Below are 24,821 nucleotides of genomic sequence, written 5' to 3'. Positions count from 1 at the left end.
AATCCCTACTTTACCATTCTTATTGTTTTTCCTTTTAGTCTCTGTTTTTACCTCTATCTTCTCAAGTCTGTCACTTAACTGTTTGACAGTCATGTGACCAACATTAGCCTTCTTCCCTTTCTTGGCTTGACTTGACTCTCCTGAAACAAAGTTCTTGGAAACAGACCCATACTTTTCATTTAGCTTGGTTAATTTGGCTTTGCTAATGGGTTTGCTCACAGCCGACGGATGAGGATTTTTATCATTCGACGGATAACACTTTTTGTTATCTGACGGATAGTTCTCATCATCCATCGAGTCTACATCCGTCAGCAATCCATCTACCAAAATAGGTTCTAGTTTCTCCTTATTCTTTTTCCAGGCTTCATCACAAAAAGATTCAATTCCTTGAACCTTGGTGATTTGAGCATGAACATCTCTGGATGTTTTCCATGCTTTAATCACCTCCTGTTCACGATCGAGCTGCTTCTTTAAAAAATTTCTTCCTTTTTCAAGGCCTCATTTAATTCCTCCTTGGCAATTCTACACTCAATTTTTAGTTTCTCAAACTCAACAAACTGAGACTCAAGCACATTATTCCTCTCACTCAAAAACAAGTTATTTTCTTTGATTTTAGCATTTTCTTTAGTGAGGGACTTAAGTGTAACACGCAAATGATACAATTGTGTAGACATGTCATTTATTGCATCATTACACTCAGCTTTAGATAAATGTGCAAGGTTTGTAGTGATTACCTGATTGCTTGAGGAACTTGTCTCTGTTTCATCAGACTTGGCCATAAGGGCTAGATTGACATAGCTGACATCCTCATCTTCATCCAAACCATCAGCTGCTCAGTCATTCTCTTGTGTAATAAAAGCCCTTTCCTTCTGTTTGAGTAGATTAAAGTATTTTTGCTTATAATCCACAGAATCAAATCTTTTCTTACTGGAATCTGACTTTCTACACTCATTTGCAAAATGCCCTGCCAAGCCACATTTGAAACACTTGAATTTTGATTTATCCACCATGTTTCTATTTGGCTTGGCAGCTCCAAAGTTCTTCTTGAACTTGAGCTTGGCAAATCTTCTTGAAAGGAATGCTAGGTGCTCATCAATGTCCTCCATGTCATCTTGACTCAATGAATCTTCACTTTCTGCAGCTAGCCCTTTACCCTTGCTTTCACAGGCCTTTGAAGTTGATTCCGCAGCTTCCATCTTCACTTCCTTCTCCTTTTCCAGTTCAGCCACTAGTGCAATGGATCCTCCTTTCTTCTTTCATCTCTCCATTCTTTCATCCTGCTCTATCTCAAGCTTATAGGTCTTCAGAATGCCATACAGTCTCTCCAAAGTAAACTCCTTATAATCTTGTGAGTTTCTCAATGAGACTGTCATTGGTTTCCATTCCTTTGGAAGAGATCTGAGAAATTTCAGATTGGAGTCTTTAGTCTGATAGACTCTTCCATGCAATTTAAGAGCATTTAGTAGCTTTTAGAATCTACTAAAAATGTCAGTGAGTGACTCACTTTCTTCATTGTGAAAATGCTCATATTGCTGAATCAGGAGCTGCATTTTATTTTCTCTTACTTGCTCAGTACCATCACAGATTATCTGTATTGTGTCCCAAACTTCCTTGGCAGTCTTGCAGTTGATGACATTATCAAACATGTCTGCATCAACACCATTGAACAGAATGTTCATGGCCTTTTTATCTTTCCTAACTTGTTCAATATCAGGATCAGACCATTCATGCCTTGGCTTTGGAACAGATGGTTCATTTCCTGTTGCAGCTCTCATAGGAACATGAGGGCCTCTTTCTATGCAGTCCACATAGGCCTCATCTTGAGAAAGCATATGAAGATGCATCTTTACCTTCCAATAATGGTAATTATCTTTATCAAGAAAAGGAATCTTGACTCTAACATCTTTCTTGTTCATCTTGCTGAATTGTTTTGATCTTTAAACTCTTTGTAGATTAAGAGCTTGCTCTGATACCAATTGTTAGTCCCTTAACAATATAGCAAGAATTACAGAAGGGGGGTTGAATGGAATTCTTGAACCTTTTTCTTGAAATAAAAATGTTCAACTCGATTATGGATATATTTGTTTTGATTAGCACAATGCGGAATGTAAACTTGAATGAATCAAAACATAAGTAATTAAAAACAAGAGTCTTTAAAAACTTTCTGGTGGATTTAAACAATTCCACCAGAGATATATTTAATATATCGAGAGGACTCTGTGTGCAGAAATGCTCACAGCTGCTTACACAAATAGAACTGCTAAGAACACAGGAAATGCTAAAGATAGTGCTTACAAAGATTTCTCTGTTGTTGTTTCTTAGCTATCTCAGTTATTTTTCTATTTGCTACTCTCTTGGTTTATATATTACCAAGATTACAAAGTCAAAAGAACTGAACAAATATAAAATCTAACAGTCTTGATCTTTGCTGCTTTTCGTCCTCTATTACCCAGTTAATGGGCTTCCACAGTGTACTTGTATCCAACTCAATGGCTATGTGTCAGCTTTCACTGTTCAACTGATGTTTGAATCTTAATATCATCATCTGTCGACTTTCAGATCATCCGTCGATGACTTAATTGATCATCCGTCGACTGCTATCTTAAACATCCGTTGATAGTCATTTGATCATCCGTCGAAGCTTTGTTAAGCATCCGTTGCTAGCTATTTTGGTCATCCGTCGAAGCTTTGTTAATCATCCGTTGGTAGCTATTTTGGCACTTGACTTCATTTCACTTACACAGAATTACAAGACATTGCTTATGTACAGTTAATCAACCTATTCTGCATATCTAGTTAAAGTCAACATGACTTATATGCTACTCCAGATTCTATACAAAGGTGCATACCACACTGTGCTACAAACTTATTATTACATAAGCTACTCACTCGATGGATAATAAGTTAATCATCCGTCGGGACTAAAATGAGTTATCCGTCGGGACTATAATTCTTATCCGTCGAGTGCTACATTATTTCACTAAGTAAAATCTACTTAGATGTTTTGTTTAGGCAATCATCAAGTACACAACATATTCACAACAATTTTCTAATATTAATGAGAGTATGTTTGTTTGTAAACTGATTTTAATTTGATCTTGTTTGATCATTTGTATGAATCTGAAAGAAATAGTATATGCTAGTTGTAATAATTTCAATCTAAAAGACTTTCTATGACCAAAACTGTTGATATTAATGTAGAAGTATAGTCGAGTTCTCAGTTTTGATTAATTGTAACTTGTTAGAACAATGTCAATTGTTAGAAAAAAATCATAGCTTATTCGATTTACTTGAGTGATCCATGTTTAAAAACTTTTTACCCATATGTTATCCAGATGAAGATTTCAGTTTTTAATACAAGAAAAGAAACAAACCTTGATATTTTCGATTCAAAAATCTCTTGATAACCATTTTCGAGTTTGTGTATATATCTGCGCATTTTGGTTTCACCTTTTTCAATGCATATGTGATCCAATTTTATTTTTAGTTTTATCACATTAATCCTGAATAATCGAGAATCTTTACTACAACCAATCAAAGAAATACTTGTCATACGTAATTGATATGGTTAGTGTCATATTCTAATGCAATTAGTATGTTAGTGAGTTAGTATAATAACACTATATTTATCAGATCATTGTACCTTCTTGTTACAAGTTCTAAGAGTTGTAGATAACTTATAATTGTATGATACACATTTTGATATCTAACACATATTAAATGCCATACCTTAATACCAGAATTTATCGAACAGATGAAACAAATTTATCTAAATCTGGAACCAAAGACATTTGAGTCATCAAAATGTAATGGTAAGTGACAACCATTTCTGCATTTGTTGAGGCAGCAAACCTGTCAATTTATGCATATATAGATACTTGCAAAAGGAATGATATTTCTATGTAAGTTCATAGACTAATACATAAAATTGAATATCAAAACTATAGGGATTAACATGTGAAAGATACTTTAACTAAGTTGCAAGAAATCCTAATGTTCAGAATTAAGATATTAAATTTGAACTTCATGCTAAACAACCAACTAGATACCATTTTGTTATTAGAAAGATAACTCTATTAACTTTTGTAAAATGTTCTGGTTAGGTATATCACAGAAACATCATAACCATTGTTTAATCAAAGAATATGAGTCACATTAACTAATATATCATTTTTAGCAGACTGAGTTTAGAAGAATTTTCTTAAAACTTGTTCAACTAAAGTGACCTAAGTTGATACTGTATAATCAGATAAGAAATTTATGCACCTTTTAGTACCAATGATATCCTGATTAATTCATTAGTTTTTAGAAATCAGAACAGAAATATCATGAAATTTAATGGCAATTATCCTTGACTAAAGAATGCAGACGAATCAACATCTTTGATTATCAAGATTACACAAGTACACAGAAGTTTCCAAAAGAGAATTTCTCTATCATAAAGAAACATTCTTGAACACTAACATTTTCCCAGCAAGCATAAACCAGAAGCAGTAAAAGTAATATACAAAGAATACTTGACTAATGAACAACAAAAGCAAGTAATCATAGACACACAATCAGAACTGGTGCATCCATGTAAGCAAAGAACAGATTACTCCTTGACAGGAGATTTGTTAACATCAATAAAACCCAGATTTCCATCAGTCTCACATAACTTAGGCAGCACAATAACATTTGCCAAACCAACAAACTGATCATCCTTCTGACCAACACCAGCAACCTTATCTTTCACCTTACCAACACAAATAAGCTCATCAACCTTTTCACCAACACTTGGGTTCAATTGCCTCCTCACTCACATGCCTTCTTGAGGTTGCTTCAGAATCCTCAAGTAAGGCCTCTTTCCTAAGAATCTTTTATTCTAAGTAATTAATTGTTAGGTCACACACACTGTAGAAGGGGGTTGAATACAGTGTTTATCACAATCAAATCGAATATAAGAACACAAGTAACAGAAAACAGATTTTATTCAACACAATAAACTCTGTTACAATATGGAACTGTCCTCTTTCAGTGATGAATAACATATCACGAGAGCTGCTAGGGTTATAATAAATAATAACTTCGATTATGATAACATATATAGTGTAAACCCTATGTCTATGTTTATATACTACACAGTTACAAGATAATCTCTAATTGATATTGAATATGATTCTGTATCCTAAAATATATCAATTAGATATCTTCTTTTCCAAGTCTTCTATTTTCCATAGAAATCTTCTCCATGCATATCTCTTCTTTATTTAGTCTTGATCTTCTTTCCTTTCAATCAGCCTTTCCTTAACTGTTTGTCCTCCCGCACTTAAGTTCTGATATCCATCTTCTGATAATTATCTCCTAATAATTTAAGTATTGATATCCTTAAGTTCTGACTTCCAGTAAGTGCTGATTTCAGTAAGTACTGATATTTCCTGTTTGTTAAGATCTGAAAAGTAAACATGAAATACATTAGACATGACATCTCAAATATATCTAACAATCTCCCCCAACTTGTAATTTAGCATAATATACAAGTTCAATATATATATTTGATGATGTCAAAAACATTAAGTACAAATGCACATGAGAATTTGACTAAGAAACTATAACTTACAGTACTTGTAGCTTTTACCAACCTTAAAGTCTTATATCAGCTTTAGCCTGTATGTTCTTCAGAATTTAGCAGTTGCAGTCCCTGACTTGGCTTAATTATGTGATCTCTTTAATATCAGGAGTTGTCCTGAGATAATTCTTCAAAAGACATCTCTCAGAATATGCAAGTTCATTCAACATCCTCCTTTTGGCTTCTTTTAGCTCAGTTGTATCTTCACTTATCTGAAAGATAGCAGCTCTGAGATCATTGATCTTTGCCTTTCTTATATCCTCACTAAGTCTGATATAATAGGCTTTGTCTGATTCTATGTTGAATTCAACAGCCCTATAACCCAGAAAGGTAGTAACAATCTTTGCAGTGTTAGGCTTCATTTCAACAATTTTTCCATCATGAGCTCCGTACTTAGGATAGTATGAGCTGTCAGACTTTATCCTGTAAAGTTTCTTCTGTCTCTCAATATTAGACCTTAAGAATTTGGCAGCATCATCTGTAGACTTGTTCTTTACTTGAAGCAAATATAGCACATGTTCCAATTCTTCATAGTACTTCAAGTTAACAGCATCCTGCCTAATCTGGAATACCCTAGATCTGTCATGAAATATAACATAACCTGTTCTTTCAGTGCAGAGTGGTAAACCATCTGTACAGACTCCAATTGATCCAATCTTTCAGGAGTTGTGCCTATTCCTGGTTTAGACAGAGATGTAGGATCTAGAGTTGTGTTGCTTACTCTTCTTTCATCAACATTTCCCAAACCAGTTTTATCTCTTGCCTCCTTTCCTATAAGCAATCTACTCTGAAAACCTCTTGATGTACTCTTCAGAGTTTGAGCAGATTGTTTAGCCTGGGTGAATCCTGGTAGAGTAGTTGAAGGTTTAATATGAGCAATGTCAGAGGTTATTCCCTTATCTCCTGATGTGCAGCTAACTTGAGCTGTGTCAGAGGTTGCTTGCTTCCTTGTAGCATCTGAATTTACTAACTCTTGACTTTGAACCACTTGAGCTCTGTTAGAGGTTGTTTGAGAATCTTTCTTTTTCTTCAAAATCATATCAGTATCTTCATCAGCATCTATTTGTTCATCCATATTTGGCATGTAAACCCTTACAGGTTCATCAACTTTACCTTTGCCCTTAAACTTTGGATCATACTCCACTTGTGATTTGGATTTAGATGCCTCAGCACTTGTTCTTTCTTTAATCACAATGCCTTTAGCCTGTGGAGGTTTCTTTGTTGTTGCAGAAGCTTTAGACTTAGATTGTGACTTATCAATTGCAGCTTTCAGTCTAGCTTCTTCTTCTTCCAGCATTTCAAGATCCATCCCTGGATTTTCTTTAAGAAACAGCTTCTTTGAGATCTCTTCATCAAGATCTTCAGGATTGACTAGAACTTGTTTTCTTGAGCTTGATTTCTTGCCAGCATCAGAACTTAGCCTTTGACTTGTAGTTCTGTATTTCTGTAATGAAGAGCCTTTGCTTTTTCTTTGACCTCCACCCTTTTCAGAGTTTCCCTGATCTTTATTTTCATCATCTTTTTCTTTCTGTGATTTAGTAGACTTGCATTTGGACTTAATTATTTTCTCCCCCTTTTTGGCATCATCGGGAAGAAGCAGGGAGACAAGCAATTCCACAGAATTTTGAAGTTCATTGAGCTGAACTTGTTGAGCAGCTTGATTTTGTAAAAGATCATAAATTTGAGCTTGCTGCTTGTCTTGAGACTTTTCAATATTTGCTAAACGGTCCAAGTTAGGCTTGAAAAACTTCTGCTTCTCTACTTTGATCTTCTCCGCATCCTCTTGCAATTTATTTCGAATTTTGTCCAGCTGGTCGTGAGTTGCTGAGTGTTGACCTTGAAGGTGCCTTGTACTCAGTGCTGTAACTCTAAGATGTGTCTTGAAATCATCATTGGCAAACATCTCACCAGCTTTTGTCAGATGTTCAGAAAGAACAGCTGCATTAGGGACAAATTCAACATTATTCCAGTCTTTGATCCACTCTTGCCCTCTTTGAGTCTCACTCCAAGGAACTGGAGGAGCCTTTTCTACAAACTTCTCGATAAAAGCAACCTTAGAAGCTGGTGGTAGAGGAGCATGTCCAGATGGACCAGCTGCATCATCATCTACATTAACATCAGCTTCATCAGAGTTTGCAGCAGGCAGTGCAACAGAAGTGGCAGAATCTTCACTATCATCATCTGCTGATAAAATGACTGTATGAGAAGCAATTGGAGATCCATCTCCATAATCAGCAGAATTTAGCACTGGAGTGGCTGGAGGAGTGTGCTGAGAAAGTTGTGTAGTTGGTGGAGCTTCCAGATGCAAAACCTGAGGCACTTCCAAGTTATGGATGTCAATTTCATCACTTAGCCCCTGGTTATCAGCATGTACTGGAGATACTGGAGGTGTGGGAATATGAGTTGTTTCTGACTCATGAAGTGGAGAGTGATGAGGTGCATGAAGGTCTGGATCAGCACTTGGAGAATTGTGAGCTTCAACAAGGTCTTGTGAGATCAGAGATTCCTGTCCCCCTTCCTTAGTTGCTGCTTCCATTCCTTTACCAGAATCTGCAGGCCTTTTTGCTAATGTTTTAAATCTTTTTGCTTTTGAAGAGACTGAAGGAGCTGCATCATCAAAATTAATTGTTCTAGGCCTTTTTAGGGACCTAGAACTCCCAGTCTCTGTATCTTTCTGAGAAGAGACTTTCTCAGCTGCAGGAACAACAGGTTCTGTAGGTTGAACCTGTGTCTCATCATCTGATTCATCTCTCAAGATGATCCTCCTTCTTTTTTGTTGTGAAACTTTCTTAGATCTTGATGTTGTTGCTCTAGCAGAAGAAGGTTGCACTGTAGTATGTGCTGATGGATAATGAGGATATTCTGATGTTTGTATTTGAGGAGGGATAGGAGTAGGTTATGATGGTTGTGTTTGAGGTTGTGGCTGAGGTTGTGGTTGATGTTGTGGTTGTGGTACATCAGGATAAATTACAGAGTATTTGGCAACATCAGCATTTACCAGGGCTTGTTTGACAACTAAGGGAATTATAAGAGGTCTCAAAATTGCCTTTTTGTTATCAGCATTTAGTAAATCAGTAAAAGCCCTTTTGGCTAGCTTAAAGGATTCTAACAGGTCACTGGCTAAGATAGATTCATCTTCTGTACAGTGACTATAAATTAATTGACAGAATCTAGCAAAATAGACAATATTCCTATCCTATTTCATTCTGTCACCAATAAAGCATTACACAGTTCTAGCAAAATCAAAATGAGACTGATGGAGAAGAGCATACCCAATTTGTTGAGACAAGATTGGAATGGCATCAAAATTTGTACATTTGTTACCAAATGCCTTTGTGATGCAGTCAAAGAAAAAGCTCCATTCTCGGCGCATGTGTGCACGTTTGAGTTGACCTATTTTTGCTAAACTTTCTTCAAAGCCCAAAGCAGCCATCATTTCCTGAAGCAGTGGTTCCTCAACAGCAGCACTAAATTGAACATTTTCTGGTAAATGGAGAGCCCTGCGAACCACTATCAGAGTAACAACATAATCCTCCTCATTTGCTGTAAAGACAATACTGGGAGATCCACGCTTACCACCATCATCATAAACCCCTGTTCTCCCAGATTTTCAGCACTTGTGATCCAGAAAAACTTGATGGTTGAGTCAAAGCGTGTCCGATTTCACTATTAGCTAAGAAGTCCTGAACAACGTGAAGTTCTGACGGAGCTTCTTGCATGGTAAGAATGGCAACATAGTTATTAGGAACAAACTTTGCTCCATTGAAGATAATATCTTTAGGTGCCATTGAGAAATCAGTGAAAAATTTGAGTGTCTGAAAGGTGTTCGAGAAAATGCCTGTGTGATAAATCGTCAGAAAATAGTGAGAGTATAAGAGTAAAAAGAGAGAGATATAGTATAAAAGTGAATAAAAGATTTTACAATCTTTTCTCTCTTTTACTTATACATGGTAAAAGATAACTATTGAGACGAATATGAAAGGTCTTTGGACACCTGTCAGGCATGCAGCAGTAAAAAATAATTAATGGGCACGGGTATTCAGTAATCATTACTTATCACATGCAGTTTTTCAAGGAGAAAAACCGTCCCACTAACTAAGTAATCCCATTAATCAAGTAATCCCGTTTAAACAATTATTCTGATAAAATAATCCCATTTAAGAATAACCAAAAATAAACCAAGCAAATAAACACTACCACGTGAGCAGCACAACTTGATTATTATCAGAATGTAAAGGGTCATCAGAATATGAAATGACTCAGAGGCAAAATCTTGCAATAAAGTAAAATTTCATTAATATATCAAACAAATACATTTCATGAAACTTAAATTACATGCAGAAAATTACAAGATTGCCCTAGTCGAGAATCACCCAAATATATTCTGATTTTAAATATGACTGTTTCAGATTTAACCACAAATAAGTCAAGTAAAGAATCAGGATTTAATATCAGAACTTAGACTTATATCAGAACTTAACAGTCATCAGAGCATGGCTCCTTAACTCGAAAACTGAATGTCTATTTCTGTAATTCTTCACACAAATACTGATTTCGTTTCTTCAGAACTTAATCATCAGAATTTCCATCATAACTTGTCCTCAGAATTTGTGTAACTGACACTTGAACTGTTTATCCAACACAACATTGACCACCACAGTTATTGTCATCATTCATATGGAGTGTAAGTGTGTGATTGAAGCTAAATATCAGATAAAGATTAAAATCTGATTCACTTCAGTACATCTTAGAAATAAGGCATAACTAAGAACTTTGCTCAAAATCTGTCATTATTCTGATATCTACTATAGAATGAGTTCATGCATGAGTCCACCTCAACTATTTTGTGCTCATTTTATGCATCTTTTGAAATTCCATATTACATTGGCTTCTCAGTGTAAGTGGGTCATGACTGCTTATCAAAATTTATGCTATTGTCAGAGTATTTCTCCAATAATCAGAGAATGTGAAAAGTCACCAAGAAAATTTTATTTTGCTTTTCTAATGCATATAACTTAATACCAGCAATGTACTTGGGTCTTCCCTTCCACATTTTTACTCTAGATCTCAAAGGAGTACCTGATCTTTCTTTTCTTTTCTTTTCTTTTTCTTTTAATAAGTGAGGCTTATCAGCACTTAGTACATCCATCAGATTTACCAACATCAGAACTTAACATATAAGAAGCACTATTCTAGTTTTGGACTTAGTAACAAGATACACAAAGTAAACTTTAACTAAGCTCAATATCAGAATTTGCTTGTGTTAAAAGATTTCCACATAAACAATTACTTCATACATGGGATCTTTAGTATATTAAAGATTACTAGGTCAGCATCTAGCACAATTATCCTCATTGGATTGAATAGTCACAGAAACATGAATATCACTATCAGAGTTTAGAAATTCACATTAGACAACAATCAGCACTTAAGCAAATTTCAATTTAAGCACAGAATACACAAAGATAGTAATATCTGTAAATACTGATCATAAATTTTGATGTATCAGAACATAAACTAAGCAGATTTAGAGAAAGAACATGAAACCATTCCAAGTTCATTTACCAATCTTGTAAAGGTTGCTTCACATAGTGGTTTTGTGAAGATATCTGCTAGTTATTGATCTGTTGAAACAAAATGCAATTCCACTGTACCTTCATCCACATGTTCCCTTATTAAGTGGTACCTAATGCTGATGTGCTTTGTCATTGAGTGTTGAACTGGATTACCTGTCATAGCAATAGCAGTTTGATTATCACAGTAAATAGGGATTTTAGAATATGTTAACCCATAAGAATTTGTGCACAACAGCTTCCTGCAGCAATGTATTCTGCTTCTGCAGTTGATGTGGAAATTGACTTTTGTTTCTTGCTAAACCAAGAAACTAATCTGCCTCCAAGAAATTGGCAGCTTCCACTTGTGCTTTTCCTGTCAATTTTGCATCCTGCAAAATCTGCATCTGAGTAACCTATTAGCTTAAAGTATGATTCTCTAGGATACCACAATCCCAGGTCAGCTGTACCCTTAAGGTACTTGAAAATTCTTTTCACAGCTGTTAAGTGAGGTTCTCTTGGATCTGCTTGAAATCTTGCACAAAGACAGGTAGCATACATGATATCAGGTCTACTTACAGTTAGATAGAGTAATGAGCCAATCATACCTCTGTAATCAGTAATATCTACTGATGTACCAGTATCCTTATCCAATTTTGTTGCAGTGGCCATAGGAGTGGATGCACTTGAACAATCTTGCATTCTAAATTTCTTCAACAAATTTCTGGTGTACTTAGATTGACAAATAAAAGTTCCTTCTTCATTCTGCTTGACTTGAAGGGCCAGAAAATAGCTGAGTTCTCCCATCATACTCATTTGATATCTTGATTGCATCAGCTTGGCAAACTTTTTACAAAGTCTGTCATTTATAGAACCAAAAATGATATCATCAACATATATCTGCACCAAAAGTAAGTCATTTCCATGGTTGAGATAAAACAATGTTTTGTCAAAAGTCCCTCTGTTAAATCCACTTTCCAAAAGAAACTGAGCTAGTGTCTCATACCATGCTCTTGGAGCTTGCTTAAGGCCATAAAGTGCTTTGTCAAGTCTGTAGACATGATTAGGAAATTTTACATCTACAAAACCTGGAGGTTGTTCAACATATACTTCCTCTTCCAATTCTCCATTGAGAAAAGCACTTTTCATATCCATTAGAAAGGCTGTAAACTTTTTGTGAGCAGCATAAGCCAAAAATATCCTTATAGCTTCCAACTGGTGCAAATGTTTCATCATAATCAATTCCCTCATGTTGAGAATATCCTTTTGCAACCAGCCTTGCTTTATTCCTTGTAATTATGCCATCACTATCAGTTTTATTTCTGAACACCCACTTTGTACCAACAACAGATATGTTTTTTGGTCTTGGCACTAGGGTCTAGACTTTATTTCTTTCAAATTCATTTAACTCTTCCTGCATTGCTTGCACCCAATCAGCATCTTGAAGAGCTTCTTCCACTTTCTTTGGTTCAGTCTGAGAGAGAAAAGAGTGATAAAGACATTCATTTGATGTAGCTTTTCTAGTTCTGACACCTGCATCAGGATTTCCAATAATTAAGTCAGGTGTATGTGCTTTAGTCCACTTCCTTGCAGATGGAAGATTTTCTCTAGAACTGGATACTCCCCCATGATCCATGTTGTCTTCATCAATATTTTCTGATGCTCCCCCTGAAATTATGCTCTCCGTTCAGAATTTGAGTTTCCAGAATTATCAGCACTTGAGTTTCCAGAATTATCAGAACTTGGCCCATCAGAACTTGATGAATCAGAACTTGAAGAGCCTGTTATAGGTTCTGATGCTTCTTGAGATGCGGTTGTATCTTCAGTATGCTCCCCCTGCACAGGTGCATCTTCCTTTCGCGTAGTCACCACAGTTTCAATAACATCAGAGTTTAATCCATCAGAGTTTGTAGTATCAGGATTTAGACTGTCAGGATTTAGACTGTCAGGATTTACAGTATCAGAATTTAAAACTTCATTCTCAAATCTCAGCTGATCATGATCATTGAAATCTTCAAGTCTTGTAATCTTCTTATCATCAAAAGAGACATTGATAGATTCCATGACAATCCTTGTTCTTAAATTGTAGACTCTGAAGGCTTTTGTGGAAAGTGGATATCCAACAAAAATTCCTTCATCATCTTTTAGATCAAATTTGGATAGCTGTTCAGGATGAGTCTTAAGAACAAAACACTTGCATCCAATTACATAAAAATACTTCAGATTTGGCTTCTTTTTCTTCACCATCTCATATGGTGTTTTTCCATGCTTGTTAATGAGTGTTCATTCTGAGTAAAACAAGCAGTCTGCACAGCTTCAGCCCAAAAGTAGGTTGGCAACTTTGCTTTATCAAGCATAGTTCGTGCAGCTTCAATAAGAGTTATATTCTTTCTTTCAACAACTCCATTTTGTTGTGGAGTTCCAGGAGCAGATTCATGCTTTATTCCATGGTCTTTGCAGAACTCTTCCATGATCAAATTCTTGAACTCAGTGTCATTATCACTTCTTATAATCTTCACAGAATCTTTGACCAATTTATCCAGTTGTTTGACATGATCAATCAAAATAGATGCAGTTTCACTTTTTGTGTGCAAGAAATACACTCATGTGTATCTGGTGAACTCATCCACTATGACCATAGCATATTTCTTCTTTGCAATAGACATGACATTCACTGGACCAAATAGATCAACATGTAGTAGGTGATAAGGCTCAAGAATTGAAGATTCAGTCTTGCTCTTGAATGAAGATTTTCTTTATTTTGCCTTTTGACAGGAATCACAAAGGCCATCAGGAGCAAATACTGATTTTGGAAAACCTCTCACAAGATCTTTCTTGACTAGTTCATTTATATTGTTGAAATTTAAATGAGAGAGTTTCTTGTGCCAATTCCAGCTTTCTTCAATTGATGCTCTACTTAACAGACAAATTGCAGAACCATCAGTACTTGTTGAAAGCTTGGCTTCATAAATGTTACCATGCCTGTATCCTTTCAGAACAACTTTGCCTGTAGATTTGCTTAAAATTTCACAGTGTTCTTCAAAGAAATCCACATGATAACCTTTGTCATAGATTTGACTAACACTCAGCAAATTGTGTTTAAATCCTGAGACTAGAGCTACTTTTTCAATGATGACATTCCCCAGATTGATATTGCCATATCCCAAAGTTTTTCCCATGTTGTCATCTCCATAAGAAACACTTGGGCCAGCTTTCTCCACAAAGTCTGATAGCAGGGTTTTATTTCCAGTCATATGTCCTGAACATCCACTGTCCAGAACTAGGATGTTTTTCCTGTTGCCCTGCAATCACAAAGACCACTAATGATTAGTTTTAAAGACCCATACTTGCTTAGATCCTTTGGCCTTATTAAGTTTGTTAACATTTGCAGCAGATTTAACATCAGAATTTATGTTAACAGTTTTCTTATCAGCATTTACAGTATCAGACTTTGCATCAGAACTTACACTAGAAGGAATAATGCTAACTTTCTTTAAAGAAGGTTTTATTTGATAATAATCATAGTACAAACTATGATATTCCTTACAAGTATAAATGGAATGCCATAAACTACCACAATGAAAACAAGGATTTTATGGCCTATATCTAACAGACTGACTCTTAACTCCTGACTTTAAAGATAAGGAGTTTATGTTCTTATTTTTCCTGCAAAAAGAAGCCAGATGGTTAGAATTTCCACAGTTATAACATTTCTTTCTAGGAGAATTAGGAACAGGCTTATAATCATTACTTTTATTCACACCTTCCTTTCCATTCCTATTTTTCCTAGGTGGATTTACCTTGTTTATATTCTTAACATCTTTCAGCTTATGCTTAAGCTGCTTCTTTGTCATTAAGCCTATGTTTACTTCAGTTGGCTTACCCTGTTTTGGTTTGTCAGAAGTTAATTTCTCTTTAACTTCTGATTTATCAATATCAGACTTTACAGCTACAAACTTAACATGATTTACCTTTGGCTTTTATTTAACAACTATAGGCTCAATCTCTACAGTTCCCTTATCATTCTTATCATCTCCATAACCTAAGCCCTCTTTCCAGTTTCCACTACTAAGAATATCTTGAGTTGCTTTACCAGAGTTAGTCCAAGTCCTGATAATCTCTCTTTCCTTTTCTAACTCGGTTTTTAGAGATTCATTCATTTTAAGTACTTCATCCCTGACATAGAAAGCATCATATTTATCTTTCTGAGTTTGATGGAACATGACTAACTCTTTTTATAAATAATCATTCCTCTTTTTATAAGCAAGATTTTCAGAAGTTAATCTTTCACATGTTAAAGTTTGATCTCTATAACTAATGAACACGGTTTTAAGATATCTTCTCAACTTATTAATATCATCAGTATGAAAGGCATAAGTAGTTTGAGGTACCTTTAACTCAACAGCATCAGAACTACTATTAGCATTTGCCATCAAGGCATAGTTCACCTCATTTTCAGAATCTGAAGTGTCTGTCCGACTTTTCTTCTTGGTGACAAGAGCCTTGCCTTTGTCACTCCTCACTTTCTTGCAATCAGGAGATATGTGGCCTTTCTCACCACAGTTGTAGCATTTGACATTTGTGTATTCTCCTCTGTCAGACTTTCCTCCTTTGCCTTCAGATTTTCTGAAATTCTTCTTATCAGAACTTGCACCTTTCCTGGAAGACTTCTTTCCCTTTCTGAATTTCTAGTATACAATCCATGTGATTCATTTCACCATAAGAGCACACAGCTCCATCATCTCTTCATCAGGATCCATCTCAGGTAAGCTTTCAGTTTCTGAGTCATCATTAGTATCAGAACTTAATGATTCAGTATCAGACTTTGTGATGAGAGCTTTTCCCTTGCCTTTCCTTGAGGCAGCTGTTTTGGGGGATTCCTCCTCAGCCTTAAGAGCAATTGTCCTTGACTTTCTTTCATTCCTCTAGCTTCTTTGTTCCATCTCAATTTGATGAGTCTTGAGCATCCCATAAATTTCATCAAGAGTTGTTTCTTCAAGAGCATAGTTGTCTCTTATAGTGGTGGCCTTTAAATCCCAACATTCAGGAAGAGCTAACAGGAATTTAAGATTTGAAACTTCAAGATCATATTCCTTGTCAACTAGTGACAAATCATTCAAGAGTTTGACAAATCTGTCATATAAACCAGTTAATGACTCATCGAGCTTTGAGTCAAAGTGTTCATACTCTTGAGTGAGTATAGTCTTCCTGTTTTTCTTAATTGAATCAGTTCACTGGCATCTTGTCTCCAAGGCATCCCATATCTCCTTTGCAGTCTTGCAGTTGATTACCCTGTTTGACATTACATTATCAATGGCACTATGCAGCAAGTGTCGTACCTTAGCATCCTTAGTAATTGATGAGATATCTTCAGCAGTGTAATCACTCATCTCCTTTGGTACAGACTTTGCTGGTTCACCTGTAACTACAACAGAGAGTTTGGTTGGCTTGTGTGGTCCTTCATTGATTCTGTCAAGGTATTCTGGATCAGTAGCTTCCAGAAACATAGACATCCTCACCTTCCATATGGGATATTCAGATGGTTTCAGTATGGGAACTCTAATAGTCTCATATCGACTGTGGATTTGAGTCTTTGGAGGTTCTTCAGTTTTGGTGGGCTTGGTTGGAGTTTGTTCTTCTTCAAACATGATTATTTTTGGATCTTAAACTATTTGTGTGTTAACAGATCTGCTTTGATACCACTTGTTAGGTCACACACACTGTAGAAGGGGGTTGAATACAGTGTTTATCACAATCAAATCGAATATAAGAACACAAGTAACAGAAAACAGATTTTATTCAACACAATAAACTCTGTTACAATATGGAACTGTACTCTCTCAGTGATAAACAACTTATCACGAGAGCTGCTAGGGTTATAATAAATAATAACTTCGATTATGATAACATATAGTGTAAACCCTATGTCTTTGTTTATATACTACACAGTTACAAGATAATCTCTAATTGATATTGAATATGATTCTGTATCCTAAAATATATCAATTAGATATCTTCTTTTCCAAGTCTTCTATTTTCCATAGAAATCTTCACCATGTATATCTCTTATTTATTTAGTCTTAATCTTCTTTCCTTTCGATCAGTCTTTCCTTAACTGTTCGTCCTCCCGCACTTAAGTTCTGATATCCATCTTCTGATAATTATCTCCTGATAATTTAAGTACTGATATCCTTAAGTTCTGACTTCCAGTAAGTGCTAATTTCAGTAAGTACTGATATTTCCTGTTTGTTAAGATCTGAAAACTAAACATGAAACACATTAGACATGACATCTCAAATATATCTAACATTAATATTGTTTACCAACTTAAGATTGATTACTTTAAGACTGTTTATTTCAACTTTTAGCACTTTAATCTCATTGTTGGTTTTCTCAAGATTAACAATTTTAGGCATTTTAATCAGATTCACAGGTTGGGGCTTACACACACTCAAGGGGACCTTATCTTGGTAAAGAGTTTCAACATTAAAGTATTCAATTTGCTTAGCAAAGGTTTTGATTAGTTTAACTTGATTAATTTCAAACAGAGAGGTTTTAAGCAAGGCATATGGCATGAATTCTTCATAAAACCCATTTATCATGTTTAAAATTATGACATAACTTAAGTTAAACTCAACCTTATTAGTTATTAGTTGAAATATTACCTTAAGATCAACAAAATCAAAAACTCTATCTTGTTTTGATTTAGGGAGAATGTTTGCCCTAAGTATGACAGCTAGTTTTTGATATGTGTGTGTGAAGTGTTTAAAGTGTATACCCAAGTTAGACTCACAGCGACCCAAAGGCACATCATCATCACAGAAGAGACCAACAGAAAACTCAAACTCCTTTTGATCAAAGACAAACTTATCAAAGATATTGATGCATGGTTTTTGCAAAGTATAGATTCCTAACCTCATGGCCTTATAGATAGAGTTACTATCAACTTTCAAATTAATCCCTTGCACATAAGACTCAACAAAATAAACACCATCTTCCCTTTGACAGACTTTCATGTTCACATAGAATTCACTTATGAGATGCACATGATAGTTCCTACCTCTATAGAAAACAAAGTTGTCCCATTTAGCAGCCATGATTATCTTAAAGAGTTCACCCATTTGCTCAACTTGAATCATCATTCCAGTTTGAATGTTCTTCAACATTCTGTTGAGTTTACCAGAATTGGTTAGTTTGACCAATGTAGGTATGGGTGGTGTTAAGTGTGTGTATGGCAGTGATGGTGGTGCAAGGTTTAACAGAGTGGCATTTATGACTTGATTTGAGTTAGGGTTTCTAACTCTTGGTGAGTTTTCAAGTGTACTGTGATATAGAGGTGCTTGGTGTGTGATGTTGTTGTGTTTTTTGATTTTTATGGTGAGGATAGTGATGGTTGTAGTTTGGAAAGAGTGCTTCATGTCACTGTTGTGGAGAGTTAGACAGTGATCTCCTATCAATGGTGTCAATGAGAGGGAGAAGCATTGGAGCTCTCCTTGGATAAAAGTCAGAGTTTCTAGAATCCATCCAAAAAGAAAATGAATGCACAGAGAAAAGGGAAATGAAATGTAGTTTGTGTTTGTGTATGTGTGTGATAAAATGCATGCATAACAGTGGACTTATAAAGAGTTCAAAGAATTTCTGTGGTAGCACAATGATTGAGAATAAAGAATTAGCATAATATGTATGTATATGCATGGCAGGAAAATGCATAGTACAGACCTTAAATGCAAAGCAGATATGAATGACCTCATGTAAGTTTGTCAACAAGCCACTCAAGTAATAAGCACAGAAAGCACATGCACTGTCTTACTTAGTCACTTACTTCCTGTTTTATTTAAAGATTATTTTGACTTCTACTAAATGCATTTTAGTTTTGGTTGTTTTTATATGATAGCATTTATGCAGGAAGATATGCATTGCTTATGTATGCAAGGTCTGTGCAGAGAGTTCAAGAAATAGAACTCTCTAAGCTGTGCATATGCATTTAATGAAGCATGCATTAAAGAACCATGAGTGTTCACTAATATATTCCTTTTATAGACAAAAGAGTGTTAAAGAGAATATATATTATACACAGGGATAAAGGTTCATTAAATAGGTGCAGTCATTTTGTAACATTGTGAATTAAATGACCAAGACTCAACTGTTCATGATTGATGTGACTGATTTTGGATTCTTTTAGACCATTTAATTTCCACTCATATAAACATCAGCAACAAAATAACAAATGTAAACATACATACACACATACAGAGGATGCCAGCAACCAAATAAAGCCATAAACAACTTCTTACAAATAAAAGATGCAAAGATGATCTTATTTCCTATTTGTGGTCGTTTGATCAGTGATCCAGATACTGGGATTCTCTAAGGGATTCCCAGCCAGGTCTTAGTGTCAGGGCATTGTGTGTGTGTGATTTATACTACATGAGGAATGCAATAATCACTTCTTATAAATCAACAAATAATTTTAATAAGTCTGCTCAGCCAAGTAAACAAAAACTTATGACACATAGTAAGAACCCTGAGTATTGCACATAACTGTTTTAAGTTAATTATCATTCCACTGTGTTATCACAAATTCGCATTTGATTTATAAATTTCATTCAAAACAATCAATCACTTAATTTTAACTTTCATATAATAAGTTGATTAATATACTACTTACTGTATTTCATCAAGACAGGTTATAAACTGTGTATTTCACAGAGTCAAGAAGCAGTAGTTCAGATATATAACACATCACATAAAACTCTTATAATTATCACATTTTAGAGGAGCAGTTAAGATAGACAGTCATTGATCTGATTAAAGTTCACACCATAAGTATTATTACTTTACAGTTGTTAAGAATCTACTAATCAACCATCAAGCAATCATAGCGTCCTGATTCATATCTTTTAATTAAACCCCTTTTTTAGTGAACAAGACTAATCATATATATATATATAAATGATTAACAAATGAGCATGTTAATTCCAACAGTCCACACATTAATAACAAGGACCTATATTTATATTGCTTAGTGAATCAATATACCCATGCACAAGAACAAACTTGAATCAGAAATTAAATCTTGCTTCTTAATTCAAACATATAAACAATCACACTCAGATTATTCATTAAGCATATAATAGACTAAGTCACTTTTCTCAACAGTCCGTAGCCTTGAAGCAAAGAATTTTAATTTAAGTTAAACTGGTTTAGTGATTTAATCCATCAAAATTCTCATGCACCCGAAATAACACATGTCTTCTGACTTAAAAATGTAACCAAAACCAAACTGATTCATTACTTAATCAAATTAAATACAAATAATCCCATTAATACATAACTGATATCTCAGATAAGCCATCAGAATCGAGTTCAACATTCAAGTCAAGATAAATCTATCAATCCACCACTGGTAACTCAAATAAGAACTATAACAGTTCATGCACATGGATTAAAATAAAAAACTTTGTTTAATTTAATTAAAAACAACGAACCAGAACTCAAAGCAATTAAACCCTGCTATCTTAATGTTAGGTCCCAATTTGTTTGTAGAAGGGGGGGTTGAATGCAAACAATACCGTTTAATCGAATAAAATGCGGAATAAAATTATGAAACAAAATTCAAGTTAAATAAAACTTTTATTAAACTTGAAAGGTGTTACAACTACGGTATCGGTTACAAGGGATTAATCTCAAATCAATTATTACAAATCTAGAATAAATTCGACATGAACTTTTTCTATTTTTGTAATTAAAAGATCAAATGCTAAATGCGATTTGAGATTAAGTTCTAGGGATTTTAATCCGCTAGATTGATACACAAGAACAAGATAAGTATTTCTAGTTGATTGGATTTAACTTTACAATCTAGAAATTGATCTTGACGTTGCAGAAGAGATGTAATATTTTTCTGCTCCTTTTTCTTTTTGTTCTTGAGTATGTTCTGTTTGATTGCTTTTTTGTAAGTGTAAGTGAATTGGATGCTTCTGCTTCTTTTAATCAACACAGCCGAGATTAATGAACTGGTATGACAATCCTTTGTCCAATAAGACTTTCGGTGTGACAATCTTTAGAGCTAGCAAGACAATTAAAATGAACTAGCAAGACTTTCGGTATGACAATCAATTGTCATACCGATTGTCATAGTAGTACAAATGAAATTGTCTTACTGAATTAATAAGTGATTTTAATCTAAATAATAATTCCATCAAGACAGTCAACTGAATTAGCATGACTTTCGGTATGACTATCAATTGTCATACTGATTGTCATACTAGTACAATTAGTTGTCTTTTTAGAATTAAAACAGATTTTAACCAATTAAAATTCTGTAAATCCTTAATATTAATTCTAAATTAATTAATCAATTTAATTCAATTAATCAATAAATTAATCCTTGCAGATATAATTTATTTTCTTAATTAAATTATATGACTTAATTAATTAATAGAGAATTAATACTAACCCTGAGCAGCATCCATTCTTCTGACAATCTTCTGAAAGTCACTGAGACTTATGAATCAATTCCGCCACTTCAATGCTGACACTCGATGTACTGTCTGGTTCATGAGTGACTAACTTTGGTGACGTTTCTTCATGTCTTGACTTTGATATTCTGATTGAATCCTTGTAATAAATGATACCTTGACGAGATCTCTGTCACTTGATTAAATCCACGATCTTGATTTATATCACTGAGGCATGATCAAATTCTTGAACTTCTTCCAGTGAATCTTCAAGTCTGCAGATGAACAATGTTTCTTTATTCTTTGACAGATGTTACTTTGTGAGATCTCTCTGATGATTAATCCACTATTTACTTATTACATTCTTATTTGAGTTGAGTTAAATACTCGAATAAACGAGTAGGCTATGACATATGCCTTTCAATCTCCCCCTATTTGCTTGTTAGACAATAACAACAAATACCTAGAGGATAACTCAACTAACAAATAAGAAAAAGATATAAACAGTAATGTAAAGTAAATAGCAGAAAAGTTCTGGATTATATTTAACATTTTCCAGATTCCAAATGAAATTTACAAGTGAATACAAGATAGATGTTCCTCTAGCCTGAACATATAACTACATTAGACTATCTTGATTCATAAAGCTCTAATCATATTACATTGAGTTTTGAGCTAATTGACTTCAGTTGTCTTCTCTTCTGACTTCACCTTCTTCTAAATCTTGAAGCAATTCCTTGTCAAAGACACGATCCTTTTCTGAAGTGAAGCTTGCAGGTCTGACTGGTTGAACTCCAACTGACTTCAGCTTATTCTTGAGTTGATTGTACCTTTTAACATTCTTTTCACAATAAGCTTGAATCAAGTCAGCAGCTTGAGTCTTCAACATGGATGAATATCCAGCAGTTCTCAAATGATGTTCCATCCAGACCAGATGCTTAGCTGAGTAGTCTTTAAGAGATTGTACATCTAGCTGACAGATTTGAAGACAATCAGACTTAAAGAATCTCACCTGATGAGGATTGTTGACCACTTGAGGACTAGCCCTGCTGGCAAACTCTTTAAGCCTTTCTCGAAGAACTTCATTCAATTCTGAGCTTCTTTTGACTTTGTTTAAAAGAACCCAAATCTCTGACAAAGAACGATTCTCAAATAGATGAAGTGACACCTTGAATGATCCTTCACTCTGACAATATACAAAAATGCTCATCTCATTTAGGGATCTATCAAAAGCAGCTGTGATCCTTGAGACTTCAGTCTTGATAGCATTCATGTACATGTCATTGTTAGGATTTGAGATTTCCAGCTTGTCAAGAAGATGTAAGAACTGCCTATCATTGTTAGTGCTCAGCTGAGGCATATCGAGTACTCTCCTAGCTTCATCCCATTTTTCACCAATCTTTAGTCTGACATCTCTTCTCCTTTCTTGAGCCTTAATGTCATGAAGACGTTGCTTTTGAAGAGTTTCTGTTCTTTGTATGTCTTTCCTCCTGTCAATGATCTGAGAGACCTTCTTGAGTTCAGCTTCTTTTCTTTTCATCTCTGAATGCTCCTTCTGAAATTCTTTCTCAAACATAGGATCCACTGTATCTTCTTCTTCCCAATCTTCAAAATCACTTTCCTCTTCAGCTTCAAATAACCCATCTTTATCTTCCTGAACTGGTTCAGTGGGAATGTCAAAAATATCAAAGTCATCCTGTTCTCCACTGTAGTAGACATCATCAGCCTTTCCTTTGTTTCCAGCAGAGGTATCTTTTTCTTTCCCTTTGGCACTACTCCCTTTCTTCTCCCCCTTAGTTGAGGGATCCTCTACTGATCTTCCTTTGGAACTTCCATCACCTCCAGAGCCTGATCCTCCACCAGACGGTCCTTCAAAATAAGCTCTTTGTTCTTCATTAGGGCAATGAGAATTCTTGATCATGTAATATAGGTGCTTCATCCCTTCATTGAGATGTTCCATGCCCGTCTCTATCTTTAGAAATCTTGAGGAGTCCAGTGAATGATTCATCTCAACGAGGTCTTCAAGAGAAGTCATTCTTGTGTGTAGAGAGCAGAAGTTGGATATGTCATCAGCTGATAAAGTTGGAGTGTCCTGAATAGAATTGAGCTTTGGTATTACAGTGGTCTTTAGATCTGAGATGTCATTTCTTATGATTGCAAGCTGATTGTTGACAGAGGTGGAAGAAGAAGACCGTTCAACCACTTGTGCTTTGAATGCTTGAGCTTCAGCTTGGCTTTTAGCAAGTTCTTCTTTTAGGGCAGCAATCTGAGCTAACAGGTTTACAGTATCAGTGTCTGTGTGTGCTCTCACCTGAATTTCACTCGTGTTTGGTTCACTCATCTCACGTGCATGTGTTTCTCTCAATATAATTGCTCGTGAGGAGTCTTCCAGTTGCTGTTCTTCTGTACCTGCATTAAAAATCACCCTAGTCTCTTCAAGAGAGGTCAGTGGTGGTGCAATGGGAATTCGCGAGTCCCGATCCTCAGTCAATACTATCAAATCTTTTGGAATAGATGTCTAAATTGCTTCAGGGATAGATTGACCGAGTTGCCCTCCACTTTCTCCAGATAAATCTGCGAGTGGAGAATCCCATAAGGGAGCCAGAGGTGTGGGATCTGGGAGGGGAGAAAATGACTCTATTAAAGATGGCGGAGAGTCAGATTTTCCCTCTGAAGCATGTGACTGCTCTTCTGCCGTAACTATGGCAGGCACTGTAACCGACTCTACGTGCACTCCTCGCTGTGTGTCCTGAGTATGATCTGAGGAAGTGTATGGTTCCATTGTGAGTAATGGAATTGTGCTTGACTCAGTACAAGATGTCATGGCCCTATGGCGAATTTCAGTAGATGCATCCTGTTGAGAGAATGCCTCTAGTAACTGTTCATTGGCCATTTCAAAGTCCATGTCCTATTGAGAGGACAAGGATGGGCTTTCAGATGCCTCAGAATATGTTCTTCTTTTCTTAGGAGGAGGCAGAGCTGAGGGTTCACTCATATTTAACAATGTACTACTTCCTAGTAATCTCCTGGGTAACATTTTAGACAGTGGGGGAGAGGTTGAGATAGAATGTGACTCTGTGTTTGGCTCTATGACCTGGGATTGAAGCTGTGGTTCTACAACTTCATGGTCAGCCCTATCAACCACTGGGGGTCTTTCAACAGAAGTAGGAAGGGAGTGAGAGTGAGGAATTACTACCTGTA

This window comes from Apium graveolens, chromosome 9 (genome assembly GCF_009905375.1).
Source record: "Apium graveolens cultivar Ventura chromosome 9, ASM990537v1, whole genome shotgun sequence".
In the NCBI taxonomy this organism is placed as follows: domain Eukaryota; kingdom Viridiplantae; phylum Streptophyta; class Magnoliopsida; order Apiales; family Apiaceae; genus Apium; species Apium graveolens.
The sequence above is the reverse complement of the archived record's forward strand: the minus strand, read 5'-3'. Positions refer to the sequence as shown.